A 16921-nucleotide genomic window follows, 5' to 3' on the forward strand; every position below is an offset into this window, starting at 1 on the left:
AAGCAATCTAGAGATTCAATGCAATATTCATCAAAATGCCAATTACATTCTTCTCAGAACTAGAAGAAGCAATCTTAAAATTCATAAGGGAAGCACAAAAGACCTGAATAGCCAAAGCAATCCCAAGCAAAAGGAACATTACCTGATTTCAAATATACTACAAAGCCATAGTTACAGAAACACCATGGTATTGGCATAAAAACAGACATGTGCACTAGTGAAATGGAATAAAACCACACATCTGTGACTGTCTGACTCTTTACGATGGTACCAAAATCATACAATGGAGAAAGCACAGCCTCTTCAACAAATAGTGCTAAGAAACTGAATAATCACATGTAAAAGATTAAAACTAAATCACTATCACTATCCCTGATCATGTAAAAAATCAACTCAAAATGGATCAAAGACTTTGATATAACACCCAAAATGGTAGAACTATTAGAAGAACACCTAGGAAAAACACTTCAAGATGTTTGCATATGTAATTATTTTCTGAATATGACTTTAATAGATTAGGAAATAAATGTAAGAATTGACAAATGAGAATACATCTAAAGGCAATTGCATAGCCAAGGAAGGAATCAACAAAGCCAAAAGACAGCCTACAGAATGGGGTAAATCTTTGGCAGCTATTCAACTGACAAAAGATTAATACCCAGAATATATAAAAAAGTCAAAGAACCTAACAACAACAAATGAACCAAACAATTTAATTAATAAACAGATACTGAGTAGACACTTCACAAAAGTACAAATGACCAATAAATATATGAAAAATGCTAAATATCTTTGGCCATCAGGGTAATGCTGAACAATGAGATTCTATTGTATCCAGTTAGAATAGCTATCATCAAGAAAAAGAAAGAAAGAAAGAAAGAAAGAAAGAAAAAGAAAGAAAGAAAGAAAGAAAGAAAGAAAAGAAAAGAAAAAGTAGCAAATGCTGGCAAGGATGTGGGGAAAAAGGAACACTTATGTATTGATGGTGGAAAGGTAAATTAGTAACAGCCACTATAGAACACAGTATGGAGGTTTCTTAAAAATTTTAAATTAGAACTACCATATGATATACCTATCCCATTTCTCAGTGTATAAATGAAGGAAATGAAGGCAGCATACAAAAGAGATATTTGCATCCTGTGTTTACTAAGGCACTATTCATGATAACCAAGACATGGAATCAGCATAGATGTCTGTCAACAGATGAATGAATCAAGAAAGTATTATGTGTTTGTATATACACACATAATGGAGCATTATGCAGCCATAAAGAAGAATGAGATCCTGTCGTTTGCAGAAAAATGGATGGAACTGAGACTATCATATCAGGAAAAATAAGCCAGACACAGAAAGACAAGTATTGTATGTTTTTCTATGTGGAGTGGAAGAGGAGGAAGAGTAGGTTGGGAAGGGAAAGGGGAAGGTAGAGAAGGAGGAGGAGGAGAAAGGGAGGAGGAGAAAAGTAAGGAGGAAGAGAGGAGGAAGAAGAGGAAGAAAGAGGAGAGAAAGAAGAAGAAAAAGAAGAAAAGAAGGAAGAAGGAGTAAGGAAGAGGAAGAGGAGTAGACCTAAAAATAGAAGACAGAGTATCAAGGAAGGAGATTGAGGCAGAGCAGTGGGGGACACAGAGGGTAAGAGAGGGCAGAAGGGAGGGTGACTATAAACAAAGCATGATCTATGCCTGCGTAGAAATGTCACAGTAAAACCCGTTATCTAGTACAATTAAGATGAATTAATAATTATAATAAAAGAAAGGAATCATAAAATTCAAAAAAAGAATACATTTATAAAACAAAATGTTATCTCCAACTGAATTCATTTTTGTCCAGGTCTTGATTAGGCCAATTAAGCTCAGAAGAGAGAGGATTTCAAACCAAGCAAGGACATTTGTTTGGCTAGCTTCCTTCTGTGGCAGGTCTCTCCCCTTCCTCTCAGTCTTTATTCATTAATTATGGTTCTTTCACTTTGTTTTCCTAAAGAGTGGCCCTTTTATAGCCGAGACTTCCAGGTCAAGTTCCTGTAAATTCTTTTTTGGGACCTCAGATGGATTTAAGGCATGTGCAACAAACAGCCTGTGTCCCTAAATTCTGCTGCCTGCAGTGAGACAGGCCACAGTGAGAAACACAGAAGGGTGACCTCTGGATTTCCCCTAGTCTACTGTGGCTGCCTTAACCACACAGATGTTCACATCAGCATTATGCCCAAAGCCTGGAATTCTCCAGAAATTTCTCATACATATTGACCACCACTGTCCTGCAGCTATTTGTGTACCTGCTACTTTCTCCCTTCCCTGCCTCTGTTTACAGGAATGAGGTCTCCATCTCCATTGCTGCTGACACTAAAAGTAGACTTGGGAAGGCATGACTTTCCTGTCTGCCCCACTGCTGCCTTTGCCAAGCTGCAGTTGCCCAGGGTCAAGGGCGTTGACCTGGCTTCTGAGGTTAGCTGATGCTATTATTCACTGCTTTCTGAAACCTAGGAATGTTTTAGCACAAACCCTTTTAGTTTGTACTTGCTTGTATATTCCAACATCCTCACCTTGGGACTCAAGCACACATCCCAGGGGGCTAGGCCAGAAGACATCAGAGAGACAGCCACTATGCTATTCTTCAAGTGTCGCCAGGACCACCCTGCCCTCCACCCTGATCCTGGGCCATCACAATTGAACCAAGTGCCTCCACTTTCTCCCCCTGGGGAGTAAGTCCTTCCTAGGAGGCTCCATCACTCAGGTGTTTGGAACCATGATGGTTTGATGTTCTGGGGAAAGCACAAATGTCAGCCTCTTTGCTGGAATGAGAAAGTGTCCTGCTGACATCCTGCCCCTGTCTGCCTGCCTTCCGCAGAAGCTTCTCATTTCTAGAGAGCCAGGAGTGAGCAATGCACCCTTACTCATCCCGAAACCTTGAGCCCTCCCATTTACTCATTTCTCCCCTCTACCTCACTATTGATACTTGTACCCAAATGGCAGAATCTCCTCTAACTTTTTCCTCAGCCCTCCCCAGCCCCCCCCCCATGATTAAATGAGGAGGAAGGAGTACAACTTGAACTAAGATCTGCTTTCTAAAATGTTTCCTTTTTCTTTTTTAATTTGCCTATCTTCCTCCCTTTCTTTTTCCTTTCCCACCTATTTCTCCTGACCCCTTTTGTTCAGGAACTTATTCAATTATTCACTCATTACTTTGCATGTGGAGCCCAAGCTGAAGCTAGCCGTACCGCCTTCCTCCTCCCCGTTAGGATACATACCAAAGTCTGGGGATGCCAGGAGGGTCTGTTGTGCTTTCCCCAGAACATCAAACCATCATGATTTTTTAAAACTTAATTTCATATACACTGCTTGGAAGTTGTATAACTTCCGTCAATAAAAGATTTTTAGATATTCAAGTGGTAAAGTTGACATGCCAGAGCCTCTCTTAACACTGCCCTGTAGCTCGGCAACTCGAACTTAGCTCCACATCCAAACCCTGGCAAGGGTCAGAGAAGAATGGAAGTTCACTCTTGGTGAGTCTACAGTGGTCTCCTTTTTACTGAGTATGGGAAGGACTGGAAAAGAGAAAGTTCATGGGCTCTCGTCCCCTTTGACCTTTGTGCTATGTTGGCCAAAATCTAAGGCTTTCACACCTGTGGCTGGGTTAACCACAAGGGAGCACAGAGGCTTCCCCTGTGGAACTGCAAAGTGCACGTGGACAGCTGTTGAGACCCTGAGCATGCTGGGGGTCACCTGCATCTGGCCTCTGCCCGGTTGCAGATAGTTAGGGGAGGGGTGTTGCAGGCCCCATTTCACCTCTCCTTCACCTGCCTTTGCTTCTTCTAGTGTTACATTTGCTCATATCGTGGGATCCCTTGCATGCTTCATCCCTCTTAGTTTAGTAATGGGCAGATAACAGCAATGGAGTATTAGGTTGCATTTGAAAGCTGTTTGATGGATGAATAAACAAATGCATAAATGGACAAATGAACAAACTGAGTCTAGAAATTCAGATCTGCATGTTTTAAAACTATTTCTCTACTTCTACGGCAAGGGGGAGCAGAAATCAATGACTTGCCCAAGATTTTTTAACTTGAGAATTTAAGGAAAATATTCTATTGTACTTGATTCCAATGTTAAAGAAAATGAGAAGGAGTTTTATATGGTCTGAGTTGGGGAAGGGGATAGTTCAGTAAGAAAGGGAGAGCCTTAAAGAAGGGGAAAAGTTCATCCTGTGGGGTGGGGGTTGACATCTGTCATTCTATCCCAAATCAAACATTCCCAAGTGTCATTACCCAAGGAGGACTTGACGGAGGGATATTGAGAATGATAATCTACAGGGCTTCTCTGACATCTTCTTCCCACTAACTTTTGGATCAGACTGAAAATTCAGTCTGCCTTAACTTCCTGGATGATTCAAGGCTGCCTGAATTCCAGAACCTATCCCCTTGATAATAAAGCACCTTCATAAGAATTAGAAACAGGGGTCACAGCTCCACAGGAACATGATAAGTGAATGAAGATGCTTTGTGTTAATGAGAAAAATATTCAGCATCAGTCCTGATCCTGGCAGGAAACAGATGACATATTAATAATTATGGATAATTGAGGAAAAGTATAAGCAGAAGGTACAATTTGCAAAGGTGTGGGCACAATTTATGGGAACCCAAAAAGAATGGTATAGTATGTTGGTGTTAGCAATAGTGGGGAGCCATTACTCTCCTCCAACCTTGAAGGAGATAGCCCTATATTCAGAACCCAACAGGAACAATAACTATGGAAGTTGTGATCCTCAGTAATGGCAATCAATCAGTGGCCACCCAGTAGGGAGGGAACCAAGAGAAATAAACACTCTTCTCTTGGGTCTTCTGCCCATCACTGCCATTGGTGGACCAGCTGTGAGCTGGAAGGTGAGGGATTTAACCCATACAAGTCAACTGTTTGGGGCATAGAGGAGGATGTAGGGTGGGGAGTGGGTCTAGAGAAAGAGGTCAGGTGGCCTTTTCTCCAGGAAGAAAGTCTAGGCCAGGTGCTTCCAGGGGGCAGAGCATGGACTGCACGTCAGCTTTGCTCAATCTCCTGGACCACTTTCTTTTTACAGAACAAACATGTGAAAGCCCTGGGTGCCTTCCCAGCCTTTTCGTGCATGAGAATATTATAAAAGGCTCTCATGGCTCAAAAGTAAATACAGAAAACCAAAACACTCTAAGCAGATGCCTCTACCAAATATGCCTCTACAAATACATCTCTATTCTTCTTCCACTTTGGCTCTATTTTCTCCAAAAATCTCTTCCTTCCATTATCAAATGGCACATCCATGCACCTGGTCACCTGAGACTGAAACTTGCAATTCCTTTGACCTTTCCTTCACCTTCTGAGTCCAGTGCCTGGCTCTGCTTATCATCAGATCAGTGTAAGTGCCTGTTGAAACGAAATAAATTGTAACAAAATAAAACCTTCCTGGGCTGGCACTGCCTGACTTTAATCTTTAATCACAGGTGACCATTGACTGTGTCAACACACTATGCCTGCTTTATTATTTGTGACAGAATATAATTTGCCTTGCTTTGCTTTCCCTAGTTTATACCCTTTCAATACAAAGAGAACCCTATATTTTAGTTCTGAAGGATTTCTCACCCAACTTCTGTTTGTGTGTCTTATTAAACACTGGAAAAGACATAGGAAATTAAAGACATTAAGGGGTTGCATTTTACAGCCAAATAAACCTCTCTTACCTCGTGGACTCAATAAATTCTTCAAGTAAGCATTTAAAAATTATCACTAGGTGAGGTGCTGTGCCCCTATAATCCTAGCTTCCTGGGAGACTGAGGCAGGAGGATCCCAAGTTTGGGACCAGCTTAGACAATGTAGTTAGATCCTGTCCCAAAATAAAATTAAAAAGGATTGGGGATATGGCTCAGTAGTAGAGCACCCCTGGATTCAATCCCAAGTAATGAGGGGGGAAAAAAGGAAGATTAAAAAAAGGACTTATCTCTTCTGCCATCATTCACTTTACTGCATTCAAATCTAACTGGATGTGGCAGGCACCAGGACTGAACTGTTTATTATCACCACATTGGTAGGGGTCTCTAGTAATAGCTTCTATTTGCTCCCTATTTACTTACCCACTTAGCTCACATTTTTTTTGTTTGTTTGTTTGTTTGTTTAATTGTATGCTGGGTACTTCTCTAGCTGTAGAGACCAAAGATTAGTTTAATGGCCATAACAAGCGGTATTTGTTTCAGGATATTCCCACACAAAGCATCTCATTGAACTCAGAAGCTTACGAGGCAAACATTCTGGTCTCTGGTTTGTAGATGAGAGTATCAGACATCTCAGGTTTGAGCCCTTTCCTTCCACCTTTTCCTCTAGTCACTGCCATCAGTTTGTTCCAGGCAGGCTTGCCCAGCTTCACTTGGGACGACTGGTCAAGGTCTGGCCACACTCCTGCTTCCTGCCCTGGGATGTCCCTTCACCTAAGATGGAGGGCCCATGGCATCCACTGGAAGCTCATATATTGCACAGCTCAGAAATGGAGGAGCTCCACATCCACACAGGCTCCCTTCACCACTGGGGGATGGACCAACAGACAAATGCTTCTCTGTCTCATCGGAGACCCTTTCCATGGGCTCTTCCCGAGGCCCCGAGGCCCCGAGGCCCACTGCCTATACTGGAGGCCAACTCAACAGTGCACCCTTGCTGTGGTTCTTCCTCTTCCCCATTCTGCTTCCCATCCCTCGCTCCTACTCCTGGATCTCTTCTCATGTTAGCTCCTTGCCAGCCTTTCTACCTCAGGCTCTGCTTCCAGGGAACAGAGGCTAAAATCAAGAGATTAGAAGGTCAAATAGACCAGAGTTTAAATGGAACACCAGGATTCACAGTCAGGCCCTCTGACTCCAAAGTCCATGTGCCTTTCTCTTCCTTCTCCTTGTATGGAGAGAACTAATGGTCTGTGTGTCTGGATGCACGAACAACTAACTACAAAAGGGAAGTGTCAAATCAAAAACAGGAGCTATGGCAACGAGTCTTGTGTGTGGCTGGTCAGGAAGTGCTCACAGAGCAGGTGACAGAGAGGCCTCTCGTAACCACACTGTCATTTTTTCCTCACAGCATCATCATTTTCTTTTAGCATTTATCACCATATGTTCATATGTATTTCTTTCTATTTACTATCTCTGTCCTCTGAGGGTAAGGATCATGTCAGGTTTGTTTACAGCCATATCAACATGAGTAATATCCACAGCACCTACCACAGTTCTTGGGACATAGATGGCAAATCAAAACATCGGTCATAATTGTTACACAAATAAAAAATTTTGTTGATAATGAATAAACAAATGACATTAAAGGCAAAATGAATAGCAAATACAAGAATGAAAGAATATACAAATATAACCTGTTCATAGAAAGTCTGCGTCTGGTTATGTAGGATGACTTCTGGGGAAAGAGTGGGACGTAGGGAGTGGCTGGAGAAATACGTCTTGCAGTAACACTGAGGCCAGATAAGCATTACAGCCCCATTCTTTGCACTGAAAATAAGATTGCCCGGTAACTGGTTATATAACTTGGGTTCTCACATGTCTGCTATTACCTTCATTCAAGTGTGCTTTCTTCTCCACCTGGCAGTTGAAACAGGACCAGACCTTGTTTATATTTATATTATATTAAACCTTTTAATTCAAGGTTTGCCTGATTTAAGCTTGATTTTTCCTGTCATTGTTACCTGCTCCACTTTGTAAAGTTGGGTGTTGGCAGAATCCTGTCCTAAGTCTCCCCCACTGACTGTTCTTCTGGTTCTGTCGGCTTCTGAGTTACCTGTCTAGGAGTCTTGCTGTTCTGCGCTCTCTGTCTTGCTTTTCTCATCTGAACTTGTTATGGTTTGGATGTGAGGTGTCCCCCAGAAGTTCACATATGAGACAGTGCAAGAAGATTCAGAACAGAAATGATTGGGTTATGAGAATCTTAACCCAAGCAGCGAATTGATGCACTAATAGGGATTAACTGAGTGGTAACTGAAGTGGTAGGGTGTGACTGGAGGAGGTGGGAATTGGGGGAGTGGCTTTGGGAATATAATTTTTATCTGGAGAGTGGAGTCTCCCTCTCCCCCTTCTTTCCCCCTCTCCCTCCTGACCACCATGTAAGCTGCTTCCCTCCACCACACTTCCATCATGATGTCTTGCCTCACCTTGAGCCCCTAAGAATGGAGCCAGCCTTGTATAGACTAAGACCTCTGAAGCTGTGAGCCCTCAAATAAACTTTTCCTCCTTTACAGTTGTCTGGTCAGGTCCTTTAGTGACAGCAGCAAAAAAGCTGACTAAAAGAGAACTTCTATAGCACCAGCTTTCAGGATCTTACTAATCATACAAGGTGGTGTAAGATACTTTTCTATTCATTTATCCAAACATATGGTAATGCTGTCCTGTGGCCTCTCCTGGTTGACTTGTGGTTCTATGAACTCTGCACTGTTCAAATGCTTTGCTGTCTTCTGATGATTGGGAGATTCATCCCTCCATTTTTTTAGCTCTAGTTTGCTGAGGTGAGTTCATCAAGACCAATTCCATTCCTATGGACTACATGTGCTAAAGGACCTTGAAACATGTTAGATGATAAAATTAGTTCCTGCTGTCCTGCCTTCAGCTAAATTAAAAAAAAAAATGAACATATTCCAGCTATTCAGCAATTCTCAGACTGTTTTCATTTGCAGAAGCCCAGTTAGAAGCAGTCACCTGTTCCTTCTTGGCTCCTTGGGAGATAGTTTGTACCCTTGGTGTACTGGCATTTTAGGAACCAATGAAACTCACCTTTAACACTGTTTATTTTTAGTGTGCTGCATTTATATTTAGAAGGGAAGATTGGTCATGCCTCCAGGATCATCATTCCTGCAATTTTTGCTGAAGCACGGGGAGGCCAAGAGGAGGGAAATTTAGTCATGCATGTAATGCCCCATTTATTTCCTGGAACCAGTGACCTCAGCACAAGCACATGTACCAAACATACAAGGAGAGTGGGGTCAGGGTTGACCTTCAGTTGCTTAGAACTGGCCATTCACCAACACCTCCAAGTTAGGACAGGGCTGCTGCTGGACTTGGAAGTTTTCTAAGAGAAAGGACAGGTAGAAAACTATGAGGCTGAAGACAGGATGCTTGTTAGCCTGGCAGGGTGGCATACACCTATAATCTCAGTTACTTAGGAAGCTGAGGCAGGAAGATTGCAAGTTCAAGGCCAGCCTGGGCAACTTAGCAAGACTGTGTCTCAAAGAAAAATTAAATAAATAAAAAGGCAGGGAATGTAGCTCAGTGTTACTGTCCCTGGGTTCAATCCCCAGCACTGCACAAAATATAAAAACAAAACAAAACAAAAAAACTCAAAAGAAGAGGGAGCAATGCTTATAAAATACAGGTAAAAATTACTTTCACCCCACAATCTTTCCCCTCTTTCAGTTCCTACAAAACATGTTCCTGGGCACTTACATTTTTTTTTAAAGTATGTGCTATATATATTAGTATACAATTTGGAAGGAAAAATTAATAAGACATATCTGAAGGACAAATATTTCTAATGTTTGAAAAACTCTTAAGCATTGAGTAACAAAGGCAAAAACCCTGCAGAAAAAAAAATGGGCAAAAGATAATTTTTTTAAAACGATGTAATTATGCCTTTAGACATATTAAAAGATGCTCTAATTCATTATTAGGGAAATGAAACTTAAAATACCATCTTAAAAAATGTGATACCATTTCTCATCTACAAAATTTGTAAAACTTTTAAAAGTATGACAACAAAGTCTCTTGCTGAGACTGTAGGAAACAGGCATTTTTATACTTAGTGATGGCAAATTGGTAGAACCCAGGTGAAGCAAGATCAAAGTTCTCTATGTACCTATTTTCAATCCAGAAATCCCACATCTAGGAATATACCCTGAAGATATATTCCCAAGGATAGAAAAGTACATTTTCACAAGTTTATTCATCTCATTATTATTTTAAAATACAAAGTATGGATAACAACCAAAATGCTCATATATAGGAGATTACAAAGAGCAAATAGGTAACATAGTATGGATAATGAAAGCAATTTTCTCACTCTAATAGAAAGGAATTATAGATAAGAACAGTGGGAAAAACAATTTGTGTTGTGGGATTAGATTAGAAGATTAGAGATGCTGCTATAAATTTGTGATCAATATGAACTTTGTGTGTGTGTGTGAGTCTCCATGCACGTATGTCTATATTCTTAGCTCTGTCTGCTCTAAGGGACTTAAAGCAATCACGTTCCAGTGCCCATGAACACGTTTACTGATTAAATATTGGTTTCTAAATACCTTTTGCTGATAACAAGAACCAAGGATTCTTGGAGAAATGGTAGATTCCAGGTCTGGGCGGGGAGAATATAAGAGCCTGGAACATCTTGTGGTGCCATAAAGTGAGAAAGTGCTCAAAATATGATTGGGACACATGAAAAGGACATACAGGCCAAGTTCAAGGGGCTCCCAATGGTCAAATGTGTGAAAATTTGACTAACAAAATATTTGTCAACAGTAATAGATTATAATCAACAGAATAAAATAAATATCCATGAGTCTGTACTGATATAATTAAATAAGTGGGGGAGAGAAAGCTCTTGATAATAGAAATGGAGGAGAGGAAGCTCTTGCTCATAGTAGAATTCAATTCACAAGGGTAGAGGAGATGAAAATAGAAATTAATAATTGGGAAGGACCACAGTATTAAATGTTATAGGTAAGAATCACCTATAGGGGTTAAAATGACTACTATAAATATGCTGAGAAAAAACATTTGCTTGGCTTCTAAGTATCTCCCCACAACAGAGAAAAAGAATAACTTCATAGGAGAGAAACCCCAATGTTCACCAGGCAATCAAAATTAAGGTCACCAATATGAAGACACCATGCCATCAGGTCCCTCTTGATGTGATGTGCTGCTTCTGTGGGGGTCTTTGGCAAAAATGTGTTACCTGAGTCTCATCAGAAGGAAACATCAGATGAGCCCCAAATGAATACGTCTCAGGTCATGCCATAACAGGTCATGAAAGACCAGAAAAACAGGAATGTCCCAGATTGGAAGATACTAAAGTGATATGAAAACCTTATCTTGGAACAGGAAAAGGACAATTAGTAGTACAATGAGAGATATTTGAGAAGGTCTGTACACAGTTAATAGTATACTAAATTTAGCTTCCTATAATGTGGTGATATAAGGTGTTAGCCTTTGAAAAGATATAATGTCTTATTTCTAAGTCTGAAATTTTTTAAAAATGAAAAGTTGAAAATATTTTAATTAATTTAATTAATTTATTAATTTTAAAAGGAAGAAAAGGGTACATAATGCCCTCACCAATGTACTCTCCAGAAATCAGTTTTCTTCACAACACATAATTCTTAACAGTTTCTCACATATCCTTCCATAGATTTTTTTCTATACAAATAAATACATGTATATTCATCATACGTGTTTAGGCATATATATAATAGAGATCCTCCAATGAAATTACATATCATTATTTTAGTGACTGTACTATATATATATATATATATATAATCTGTATCACATATATTAATTTAAATATTAATTGATATGATATTTCTAGTATTTTGCTATTATGAACAATACTTCCATAAAAGCTTCATTTCTGATATACATTCATAGTATAAACTCCTGGAATTAAGATTTCTGGTTTAAAATGTATAAAGATTTTGATTTTTATTGATTTGGTCAAATTGGTCTCTACAGGTGATGAACTAATCATATTCCTACCATCAGTGAAGGGAATGTATATTTTTCACATTCTCATCAACACAGTGTATAAAATTGGCTTGGCCAAAATGATGTGTGAAAACATACTTCATTGTAGTTTGATACGTGTTTCTCTTACTTTTAAGTTAAGGCTTATTCCACAGATGTACACTCCATCTGTGATTTTTCCACATGAAGTTTGTCTCTTAGGCTTTGCTTGTTATATCCTTGCAGCAATTCAAATTTATCAACTACCTTGCAAAGTAGTTATTATTATTAGGTATTATTATTCCTGGGTTCACGGGGTCAAGAAATTCCCTAAGTTAGAACACTATTTGTTAAGAAGCTGAGAATCCCAGTTTGCCTAACTTTAACTGGAATAGTTTCTACAACCTTGTTTCCCAAGTTAAACTGAAAAAAGGAAGAGCCCTTTCTCAAATTGTCAGAGTGACAATTTCATTATAGTTATAGGAATACGTTTGTCCTCTTCTTCCTGAAAGAATGCCTCTGGACTCTCACCTGTAGGTTCCTGCTTCACTCTTTGAATTTTCCTGCTAAGGTGTTACCAATTTTGTGTTGGGGACTCCATTTCTTTATTTTATATAAACAAAAGAAGAGGCATACAAAGATAGGAGGAAAACTTGGAAGTTTAAAATGGTATCTGGAAATCTGGTACAAATTACCAAGTATGTTAGGGAACATTACCAAGTTCCTGTGCAGGTCTCTGATCAATGCTTTTCCAGGTGTGGTCAGCAAACATCAAAGCATCATAATCTTGGAGGGTTTTGTGTAAAGTGCTCTACCACATTCTTATGGAATCTTATCCCCGAGTCAAAGTATCTGCAATTCCAAAACCTCCACTGAGAACTCTGATAAATACTAAAATTTATCTACCAAGGCTCTTGCCATCCAACATGTGAGCCACAATCCTGCAGTAATGGTACCACCTGGCTGCTTGCTAGAAAGGTCAACTCTCAGGTCACTTCTGTGACACAGTAGATGAGAATCTACATCTTCACAAGACCTTCAGGGGACTCAAGCACACATTAAAGTTTGTGAATCACTGTGTTAGAATGAATTAGTAAAAGATATGAAACGTAGACTTTTTATTGGCATATATTATAAAAATGTTTCCAGAACTTACAGTAAATTACACATAGCAAACTCTACATATTTAAGTTACATTATTGCATAACCTAAAACATATATGATTTTATCATAAAAGTACCATCACAATGAAGAGAGTGAACATATTCATCAACTCACAAAGTTTATATCTTTACAATCCCTTCATCCAGCTGTTCCTGAAACCTCTTATTTCTCAAGCATTCCCTGGTCAACCTTTTGTAATCAGTTTGTATTTTCTAGATTTTGATGTAAATGGACTTATACAGTGTGTGTTCTTTTTTCAATATTTACTCTTTTGTGCCTGCTTTTTTCACTAAGCATAATCATTTTGAGATTCACCTATAGTTTTCCACATATTAACAGTTAATTTCTTTTTATTGCTAAATAGTATGTAATTGTTTGGATATATCAGATTTATTTACCCATTCACCTATTGATAGACATTTTGGGTTGTTTCAGGTTTGAGCTGTTACAAATAAGGTGCCATGAACACTTGTATATGAGTCTTTGTATGAACATGGTTAGATTTCCTTTGGGTAAATGCCCAAGAATGGAATGACAGGGTTGTATGGTAGTTACGTTTAACTCATGTGGAGAGCTACCTAAGTAACTTCGGAAATGAGTGGATTCTGTAAGACTAGGGGCAAAAGAAACAGCAGGTAAGAAATGTATTCTAGTTGATAGTCATTTTCTTGGGTTGACAATTTTGATACTGTTATATATGTTTAATGAAACTGAACAATGAAGTAAATGGATATGGATAATGGGAGCCAAGTTTTTCACTGTTGATGTGGGAATTTGCAGATAAGCAAGAGAGAAAGCTAGACCTATGATTGCAGTAATGAATCATGTTAACCTAGACATAGATATAGATGTTTACATACAGAAATATTAATAGACATCCATATATACATGAGTTAATGTATGAACATTACTATACTACGCTGGCTCAGAGAGCTAGAACAATGAGTTTTCCTAGAGCCCAGGTTTTCCTTTCCAATGCTATTCTGCAATCAAAGGAACCAGTGTTCTCTAGAGAAATGGCTGATTGAAGGACTGGGTAGAAAATATAAACATGAAACTGGACATCTTGTAGTCCCACAAGTTAAGAATGAGAAGGAAAAGGGGTGAGAAGGAGGGGAAAGAGGAGGAGGAAAGAATAAGGAAGGTGATAAAGGAGAAGAGCATAAAAGAAAAAGAAAGACAAAAAGAAAAAAATCCACCATAAACAATACAATGATGGGAGCCAAGACAACAGAAAAAGCTCTCAATGGTCAAACCTTAAATTATTTGAGCAACAAGATAAAGTAGTTTTGAATAATAATAATAATACAAATATCCATGAGTCCACACTCATAAAACTTTAAGTAAATTATTGAGTAAATAACTTGGGAAGAGAGAAATCTTCTGTGTAAAAGAATTACAAATAAATTATGTAAATCCTCTTACCTTAAGAAGGTGACTCATAATCTTCCTAAGTGTGGGGGTGAACATGGTGACTTCCTACAAAAGAGTGGGGAAGGTGAAAAGGAGTAACTCTGTAGTGGAGAACACTGACAAAATCCTTCAATCAGGTGATCAAGGTCCACATCAACTGTAAGTCTGATAAAATGTGATGGAAACAGCATTTTACCTCTCTGGTGTTTACCCCCAAACCAAAAACTGGTGTATAATCCTTGTATACATGAAAAAAAAGTCAGATAAATCTGTTTAGGGATGTTCTATAAAATATCTGACCAGTACTCCTCAAATCTGTCAAGATCATCAAAGACAAAATCTGAGAAATTTGTCACAGCCAAGAGTCTAAGCGGACATGACAAGTACATGTATATAGTGGTGTCCTGGAAGAGATACTGGAACAGAAAAAGGACATTAGGCTAAAAACTAAAAAAAATCTGAATTAAGTATGAACTTAACAATGATGGATTTATCTAGGCTTATTCATTATAATAGGCAGATATTAATACTACTGTAGATACTGACAAAGGGGAATTAGATAAGGGGTACATGAGAAAACTCTGTACTACCTTCTAAAGTTTTCTGAAATTCTACAACTATTCTAAAAAAATTAAAGCTTATTAAAAACAAAAAAGAAAATGGAGAAGAAATCTATGTATTGAAACAGGCACAAGAGATAGCAACCAAATCAAAGTGTGGACACCAAGGTCAGACCAATACTGATCCTGCCTGACCCCAAACAGAGGTTCGACACCATTGCTGAACCCATCTGACTCCCACACTGAGGTCAGAGACTGGTAGCTGAGCTTGTCCGCGTGCCCCCTATTGCTGAGGGACACTGCGTCTGCCTCAGTGCTGACTCAGCACACCCTTGCTGGGGCTCACCAGCTTCTTTGGAGGCTGGTGCAGGCATTTTGAATTATTCCTGAGGATGTGGCCATCATCATTGGAAGGGCGACTCCGTTCCTGAGACACCTACAGGAGATTGGAGGCCCTTTGACAGGAACCTCTATTTACTCACTTATGTCCTACACCCTTCCCCATCCCTCTTGTTCACAACTTGAAATACTGTAAATAGTAATTGAACTCATCCTGTTTATTTAAAAAATGTTAAAGTCTTTATAGGGGCTATCTGGTTCAGGGCTACATTTTCTTTGTATTGGCTGTTATTGGTATTGATCTCCCCTTCAAAGGAGAGGTAGTGGAAAACTACAGGGTCATAATAAGTCTGCAAGGGGTAAACTTCAATATCTCTGACCTGGGGAATATAAAGAATCAATATGCAAACACAGGGGAAGAAGGTGTTCCTAACAAACCAAGATGCTATTGTGATAGACTCCAATGACAGCATGGCAGTAGAAATGACAGAAAAAGAGTTTAGAATCTGCATGATTAAAATGATCTGTGAAGCCAAAGATGAGATAAGAGAGCAAATGCAGGCAATGCAGGACGATACCAGTAGACAGTTAAAAGAGCAAATGCAAAAAGCAAAAGAACACTTCAATAAAGAGATAGAGATTCTGAAAAAAACTAAACAGAAATACTTGGAATGAAAGAAACAATAAACCAATCAAAATCTCAAAGCATCATTAACAGACTAGACCTCGTGGAAGATAGAATCTCAGACAATGAAGACAAAATATTCAACCTTGAAAATAAAGTTGAACAAACTGAGAAGCTCTTAAGAAGTCATGAACGAAACCTCCAAGAATTATGGGATATCATGAAAAGACCAAATTTAAGAATTATTGGGATTGAGGAAGGCACAGAGAAACAAACCAAAGGCATGAATAACCTGTTCAATGAAATAATATCAGAAAATTTCCCAAATCTGAAAAATGAAATGGAAAATCAAATACAAAGGCTTACAGAACACCGGGTGCACAAAACTACAACAGATCCACACCAAGACACATTATAGTGAAAATACCTCACATTCAAAATAAAGATAGGATTTTAAAGGCTGCTAGAGAAAAGTGTCAGATTACATATAAGGGGAAACCAATATGGATAGCAGCAGATTTCTCAGCCCAGACTCTAAAAGCAAGATGGGCATGGAACAATACATTTCAAGCTCTGAAAGAATACGAATGCCAACCAAGAATACTATGCCCAGAAAAACTAACCTTCAAATTTGACAATGAAATAAAGTCTCTCCACGATAAACAAAAGTTTAAAAAATTTACAAACAGAAAGCCTGCCCTACAGAATATTCTCAGCAAAATATTTCGTGAGGAGGAAGTGAAAAACAACAATACAAGTCAGCAAAGGGAGGAACTACCCTAAAGGAAAAGCCAATCAAAGACAAGTAAAAAACCAAACATAAGCCAAAATGACCAGGAATACAAATCATATCTCAATAATAACCTTGAATGTCAATGGCCTAAATTCAATAATCAAAAGACATAGACTAGCAGATTGGATTAAAAAGAAAGATCCAACAATATGTTGCCTTCAAGAGACTCATCTCATAGAAAAAGACATCCATAGACTAAAGGTGACAGGATGGGGAAAAACATACCATGCACATGGACCCAGTAAAAAAGCAGGGGTCTCCATCCTCATATCAGATGAAGTGGACTTCAAACCTAAGTTAGTCAGAAGGGATAAAGAAAGACA

At 39.0% G+C, this 16921-nt stretch overlaps 1 protein-coding gene across 2 annotated transcripts in view; it reads left to right on the plus strand.

The window, feature by feature from the left end:
* Positions 1-16921, plus strand: part of LOC306667408 (cadherin-related family member 3-like) — a 637878-nt gene that overhangs the window by 456072 nt on the left and 164885 nt on the right. The window lies entirely within an intron of this gene.

The sequence above is a fragment of the Sciurus vulgaris genome (genome assembly GCF_902686455.1).
Source record: "Sciurus vulgaris genome assembly, chromosome: 8".
NCBI classification, from domain to species: Eukaryota; Metazoa; Chordata; class Mammalia; order Rodentia; family Sciuridae; genus Sciurus; species Sciurus vulgaris.